General features: G+C 39.4%; 1 non-coding gene across 1 annotated transcript; it reads left to right on the plus strand.

Moving 5' to 3' along the window:
- The first annotated feature begins 266 nt into the window (after window positions 1-266).
- Window positions 267-348, plus strand: TRNAL-AAG. Its single transcript has one exon. It is a non-coding gene; the product is annotated as a tRNA-Leu (tRNA).
- Window positions 349-7,431: the final 7,083 nt, after the last annotated feature.

Raw genomic sequence — 7,431 nt, forward strand, 5'->3', positions numbered from 1 at the left:
GTTCACAGGCAAGGAGATATTTGTAGAACTTTCCATCTGACGTTCCCTGACAGCTTATGAGGGGACCAGAAATATGTGGTGCACTGCAAGGAGTGTCTACCTCTGCCTATAGAAAAGAGTCACTATTGGTCCTTTTTCCTACTATATTTAAGTCATAGATGGAGATTATTTGTTTTAGAACATCCTATGAAAATTTGAATTTTGTTTGGGGGATATAGTTGCTATGATTCTGTGTTTCTGTGATATTGAAATGGAATTGCCATCACGGTAGTGTGGCCGAGCGGTCTAAGGCGCTGGATTAAGGTTCCAGTCTCTCTGGGGGCGTGGGTTCGAATCCCACCACTGCCATGCCTATTTTCTAGGACTTGAGTAATGCTGACCACAAGTATAAATTGGGAGAGGAGTGGCTGGAGAGTAGCCCTGCAGAAAGGGATCTGGGGGTGTTGGTCAGCAGCAGGCTCTATAATATGAGGCAGTAGCATGCCCTGGCATGCACTAAATATAGTATAACCAGTCAGTCAATAGGGGTGATTATGCCACTGCATTCAATGTTGGTGCAGCTTCATCTTGAATACTATGCACAGTTTTCAGGGACCCACAATTTAAGAATGATGTGAAGATCCTTGAATGCCTCCAGAGGAGGGCAACAAAGCTGGTGAAAGGGCTGATAAAGCCTCTCCTATGAGGAGCAGGTGAGGACTTTGGCTTTGTCTAGTTTGGAGAGAAGGAGGCTGAGAGGTGACCTCATGCTCACTACAGCTTCCTGAGGAGGGTAAGCGGAGATGGAGGTGCTGATCTCTTCCCCCTGGTATCCAATGATAGTGCATATGGGAATGGTTCAAAGCTGCACCAGCGAATGTTTAGACTGGACGTTAGGAAACATTTCTTCACTGAGAGGGTGGTTAAATGATGGAACAGACTTCCTAGAGAGGTGGTCAATGTCCCAAGCCTGTCAGTGTTTAAGAGGCATTTGGACAATGCCCTTAATAACATGCTTTAACTTTTGGTAAGCCCTGAATCGATCAGGCAGTTGGACTAGATGGTCATTGTAGGTCCCTTGCAAATGCAATATTCTATTCTATTCTATTCTAGTCTAGTCTAGTCTAGTCTAGTCTAGTCTGGTCTGGTCTAGCCTAGTCTAGCCTAGTCTACTCTAATTTTGTTGTCTCCTGTCTTCACACTTAGCTGGACTGTGCTTTCTGAGCAGATTGCATTTCTCTTGATGCACTGAGGTGAATCATTGGAGAGGAAGCTTGTTTTGAGAACTGAGACCACAGGGGAAAATGGAGATACAAAACAACTCATATATTCCCCCAATAAATCATTACAGTAGAAAGAGACTATTTTTTTTTCAGCTAAGACTGGAGATATTTAGGTCTTTCACTGAAATAAAAATTGGTGCCCCCTAACCCTCACCTTCTGCCTCTGCAAACTGAGTTTGGTCTTTATTTGTTTTAATACATTGATTAATGATCTCTGAGCTGTGTATGCAGTTAACACAGTAAACAGGACTATGTTTTTGAGCAACATACAGGTAAAGAAAATTTTGGTTCACCCTACTTTCCTTTCTCAAGAAAATTGTATCTTTTTTTTTGATTCATTTGTACTGTGTTTTACTTCCCTTATAAAGAGGCAGTGTGAGTAAAGTAACATTTAGTGCTCACTCAACATTTAAAAATGTTACCATGACCTGCTTTATTTTGAGGGGTGTTCTACTTCGCTGTGCACAGTAATAGGTGCTTCAAAGTACTTCACACAGATTTTCAGGAAATGTTGTCCTTTAAAGCAGTAGTACCCACCACTGCAGTATGCCGAGGCTTGCTATGCATGTTGGTTGTGTTCATTCTGTGTCATGAAAATGCATGAACAGGTTGTCCCATTCCTTTGGCATGGGTAGCCTATACTGCATTTTGGGCAATGACACAATATTCATATCTTGATTCTTAAGCCCTCACAGGTCACTAATCTTAACTTTTAGGCACTTATAACTTTACTGCCTGTTAAAGATAGGAAAAGTGGGCTAAATTCTCTGCTGATATACAATTAACTGCTAAAATCAAAACCTCTTCAAGGTTCACAAGTGAAAGCAACAATAATAGGCCAGCAACAGTTTTATGTATTACAAGCCATGAAGGGTGAAAGCTGTTGTTTTATGAATATTAGCATTTAACATTATGAATAGTTCACAGCATGCCCATCTGGGCCTAACATTCTTAATGTTTAAATATCATTCAACAGTTACGAAACTATATGAAAATGTTCTTCTCCTGCTGACTCTAAAAATGTATTTATTTCTTGGTTCTTTTATTTATAAATTTAAATATCAGAATTAGATCTCTACATTATGGCTTATTAGACCTGGAAATATTTGCTTGGAAAATAGTTTCTTTTTGAATACTGTTCATCAACTTCTTTGAGATTCATAAAACTAACGATTTGTTGTTTAAGTTTTGAATTTTCAAAATGGTATGCATCTAGATCCCAGATTTTTACCAGCTCAGGCGTCATGGTTTGGTCTGGGCAGGATATCAGGATATGTGGTAGCTGTCTCTTAACTAAACCAAATTGAAATTAAGTTTCTAACTCAAATTTCGGAACATTAGAGACCCATAAAATCAGAAATCAGGAAATTCTGATCACCTAGCCTGACCTTCTATAGAACGTTCTTGTACTGATTTCAGTTTAAGTGAGAATATATCTCATGGGAAAAAAGTTAGTCTTGATATTCACATTTTTAGTAATGAGCTGGCAGGCGATCTTTTGTAAACTTTTCCAGTAGTTAATTTCTCAACTTTAAAATATGCAGAATTTTTGTGGTTTCAATTTCCAGACACTGAGTTTTCTTATAATTTGTTTTACTAGATTGAAAAAGCTTCTCTTGTCACATAGCTGTTTCCTATGACAATACCAGGAAAGAAATCCACAGAAGCTATCTTAGGCTACAGAGGCAGAATCTTTCTCAGAGGTAGTGTCAGAACAGAACTGGGGCATTGGTCCAATAATCTTTTTCCATCTACGGCTGCATAATCCTAAAGTGATTAGCTTCGTGAATACTCCCACTTTCTTTTTCCCCAATACCATGATTAGCCTTAAGGTTTTTCTTTGAATCATCTCCAACTTAACAACCTACTTAATTTATGATTACCAGAACTGGGCATATTATATTAATAGAAGCTGAAATAGCGCCAAATGCAAAAGCAGAACAAGTCAGGTATTTTTATAATATTTTTATTTCTAAATTGACAAAATTTGTCAACAATGGCCATTTTCTCTGCTGATATTTGCCTAATTTTCCAGTGTGATCTCTGTGTCCTCCTAAGAGACAGTGCTTTGTTCGCAGTGCTTCATCCCTACAGCCCAGCATTCTTAGCTCCAAGTTGTATGTCTTTTTATTTTTCTGTGTTAAGATTTTGGTAATGCATTGTTTAAAAAGAAACATGGTGTTCTTTCTGCTTCATTATTCAGCATTCTGTGTTCATCTGAAGTTTTATTGGTCATTTATTTTATTCCAAGTCTTTCAAGATGTTAAATAATGTATGGCCAATTAAAAGCCAGTCCTGTTGGGCCTCGAAAGCACAATCAGTTCTGATTACCTGCTAAAAATTATTGTTTGACTCTTGTGAGTTTTCAATCCAGGCACTATGTTCCATGTGGTTAGATATCACTTCAGCTTCTTAATCAACTTTGCCATGCCATACCACGTAAATTAACTCCTAGAACTCAAGTAAACCACATCACTGATGTTGTGGACTAACCACAGTAGGCAGCTTTTGTTTTTTTTTCCTTAGTCTATGGGCCACCCCTGTAAAATTTCTATAAAATGTGCATTGAGTTCGTTTAGTCCGTGACTTTGGGGTCCATCTGTTACAGTGGTCACTGAGAACAGGAGAGCGGGTGTGTTCCATGGAGTTATTGGGTGCCAAAGCCACCTCAGGTTCGGTCTCTGCTGCACTTGCACTGTTTCTTGTGAGGCTCATCCTCTAATCCTCCATTGGTTTGTGTGATTCCTACTATAGTATTTCCTATAACGTGCCACTCAAATAAAGGGTTACAACAATTTAAAGGTATATCTATTACAATCTCCACACATGGTTACTTTGGATCAGGACATACTGTTTAATAGGGCAATGAACGCCTCTCCTTACCTCTGCTCCAGCATGTACTTTTTCATGGGCCAGAGTCTCTTCAGAGGTGTACCTGCTCCAGCATAGTCTTAGTCACAGCCACCATGTCTTAGGCATATACCTTCTGTGTTATGCCCTTAACCATGGGCTACAGTCTCTTCAGCGGTAAACCTACCATGGCATGGACTTATCCACATCCACAGACACTTGGAGGTGTTCCACCATGGCCTATCCATGACCACAGATGGTTTAAGATGTACCTGCTTAACCTTGGGCCACAATACCTGCAGGAGTGAACCTGCTGCAGTGTGGACATGTCCACGGCCACAGACACTTTGAGGAGTACCTGCTCCCAAGTGTACTTACTTATCCACAGGTCACAGTCCCTTTGACTTAAGTTCACAGTGGATTTCCAGCCTGTCTAGTAGAGCAGCACAGAAAAAGCAGCGATGCCCTGGCCATCTGCCAGCCCAGGCGCATCACCACTAGTGTTATCAAAAATGTTCCCAGGCACAGCAGAGTAAGATGATAGGTGGTACAACAAAAATCAACTGCAAAAAGCAGCCACTAAGAAGCAGCAGACTAATACACAGTAAGGCAAGCAAGCAAGCCCCATGGCAAGCGCATGCACCTGTCAATTAGTAGCTAAACAGCTATAACAGCTACAGTTTCAGTCTAGCCCGCTCCAACCAAATCTGTCATTATCTTAAAACCTTGGAGCTCCAAGTTAGGAGCCAAAATGGACCGTTGTGGTTTATCCACAGTAGGCAGCAAAGCCCCACACAGCTGCTCACTCTCTCTCCCCCAGTGGCATGGGGGAGAGAATCGGAAGGGTAAAAGTGAGAAAACTCACGGTTGAGATAAAGATAGTTTAATAAGTAAAGAAAAAGCTGCATGCAGAAGCAAAGCAAAATAAAGTATTCATTTGTTACTCCTCATCTGCAAGCAGATGTTTAGCCATCTCCAGGAAAGCAGGGCTTCATAGAATCATAGAATCATTCATCATGTTTAGTGGTTACTTGAAAAGTAACTATTGCTTTTATTGTTGAGCACACCGTCATATGGTCTGGGATATCCTTTTGGTCAGTTGAGGTCAATGGTCCCAGCTGTGTCCCCTCCCAACTTCTTGTGTAACCCTAACCTACTCACTGGTGGGGTGGGGTGAGAAACAAAAAAGACCTTGGAGCTGTGTAAGTACTGCTCAGCAACAGCTAAAACACCCCTATGCTATCAATACTCTTTTGGTCACAAATACAAAACATAACACCATGAAGAAAATTAACTCTATCCCAGCCCAAACCAGCTCGTCTAGGAACTATCAATGTTAATCACATGATATTCTAAAAGGTATATGTATTGAGAGAACTATGCCGAATGACAAGGAATAAAAGAGTAGAAAGTGTGGCAATGAGGTGTGGCATCAAATAAGGTACAGCTAGCAAAGGACATAGAGGGTTACAAGAAGAAAAAAATTTTATATGTAAACTAAGAGTGACAGGAAAACTGGAGAGGATGTTCCATCACTTAGCAGGTAAGAAGGGCCAATAACAGATGTGAAAAAGACTGGGGAGTTTAATGACCCTTCAGCTTAATTTTTATTAAAAAGGTGAGCTGTGATCAGATGAAAAACACAGTTACCATCAGTGATGACAGATCAAGAATTGGGAGGTAATAAGTAAAGAATGGGTAAGAGATTACTTAGATAAGTTAGACGACATCAGCTCATTTTGGTGTGACAATAGTCACTCCAAATAAAGGATCCTATGTTTATACTGCTTGAGTACATATGGTAGTAGTTGTAGGTACTAACCAGACTGGGGCCCATTGCTGTTTACAGTAGCAAAATTAAGAGTATGTCTTGGATTAGTGTTACCCATGAATTAGCAAAAACTGCAAATATGTGCTGCCACATTTATTTGACCTTTAGAATAAACACCCTCAAATGAATAGCTACCTCGGCCAGAACAGTAACAACCTTTGAACAGGTCTTTAGATCTCAATTATTTTATTTTCACTTAAATTGCTCCTGGGGAGCATAGTAGAAGGTGGTAATTATTCTTATAAAAAACTAAAGAATATTTTGTCTTTTGTGGATAAATTTGTGGATAAAAAAATTGAAACAGAGCGTTTTCATATTCCAAACTCCAAAACAGATCAAGAACAGTTTCTTTGCTGAGTGCAGTATTGTCCATTCAAACACATTATTGTGTGTAAGTATCAGCTATATAAAGCAACTCTGATACACAGCTGTCAAGGGAGCGACAGTAGGGAATTTTATTTTTAGAGGCTATATTATTGATCCAATTGATTTTAGAACAGCTTTCATAGCTTGGTAGAAGACAGACAGTACTTAACAGAATATTGTCACCAGCATTCATAGAAATGATCCAATACTTTTTTTATAAATTCCTTTTTAAAACTTTTAGACAAAGGTTCCTGAACAAATGTAACATGGTTTCTTTCAGGTACTGTTCCTGCAACATTTGCCTCTGTCTGCAGCATTGTCTTCTTCCCTTTATTTCCTCCGTCACTACTTCACTGCAAAGCCATCACATCCTTCTTGTTGTCCTTCTCTTCATCCACTTCCACCAGTGTTCCAGAATAAATCCTTCTGCTGTCCACACAGTCTGCCAGATTCATAGTGACATCTATTTATAAAGGTTAACTACCTTTCAGCATGTGTAGTGTTATGTTCAAAATCTTGTTTATGGGCAAAAAGGAAGCGAACTTTATATATAAATAAAGCCATGTATTTATTGTTTGTATGATGGGAATCTTAAGAATCTAACCATTATTAGTCCAAAAATAATTGTTAAAGAAAGAATAATAATGAAGTTAAAATTGTTTAACACATTCAGTTTCTATCCCTATTCCTGGTATTATGCTCACCCGTCCCCTGCTCCTTTGAGTCCTAATATTGGTGGTTTTAATCTTCCAGGGACAGGTGTTAGGAGTCTTATGGAAAGTCAGTAGCATCTGGGCTCCTTTGCCAGGAGTAATGTGATTTAGATGCTGATGGTTTCTTCTTTCTCCTCCAGTACCCACCCCAAGTCATTTTTATATGTTTGCTTAAATGTTTGTGCATCCTTCTCTTTATTCATTGGCTTGCAGCTCCAAATTACATCCAAACTTACTATGTATGGTGCCTTTTCCATATGTTTGATACCATTTCTTTGTTCTCCTTGTTATCCCTAAAACAAGTTTTGTCTAGCTCCAGGTTTGCATCTCTATAACTGACGGCTGGTCAATTGCTTACAGCAGTGGGATCCCCAATGACAAAGCTGTGCTTCATCTGTTACCATCCCAG

The sequence above is a fragment of the Charadrius vociferus genome, unplaced genomic scaffold (assembly GCF_000708025.1).
Source record: "Charadrius vociferus isolate BGI_N301 unplaced genomic scaffold, ASM70802v2 scaffold363, whole genome shotgun sequence".
Lineage (NCBI taxonomy): Eukaryota > Metazoa > Chordata > Aves > Charadriiformes > Charadriidae > Charadrius > Charadrius vociferus.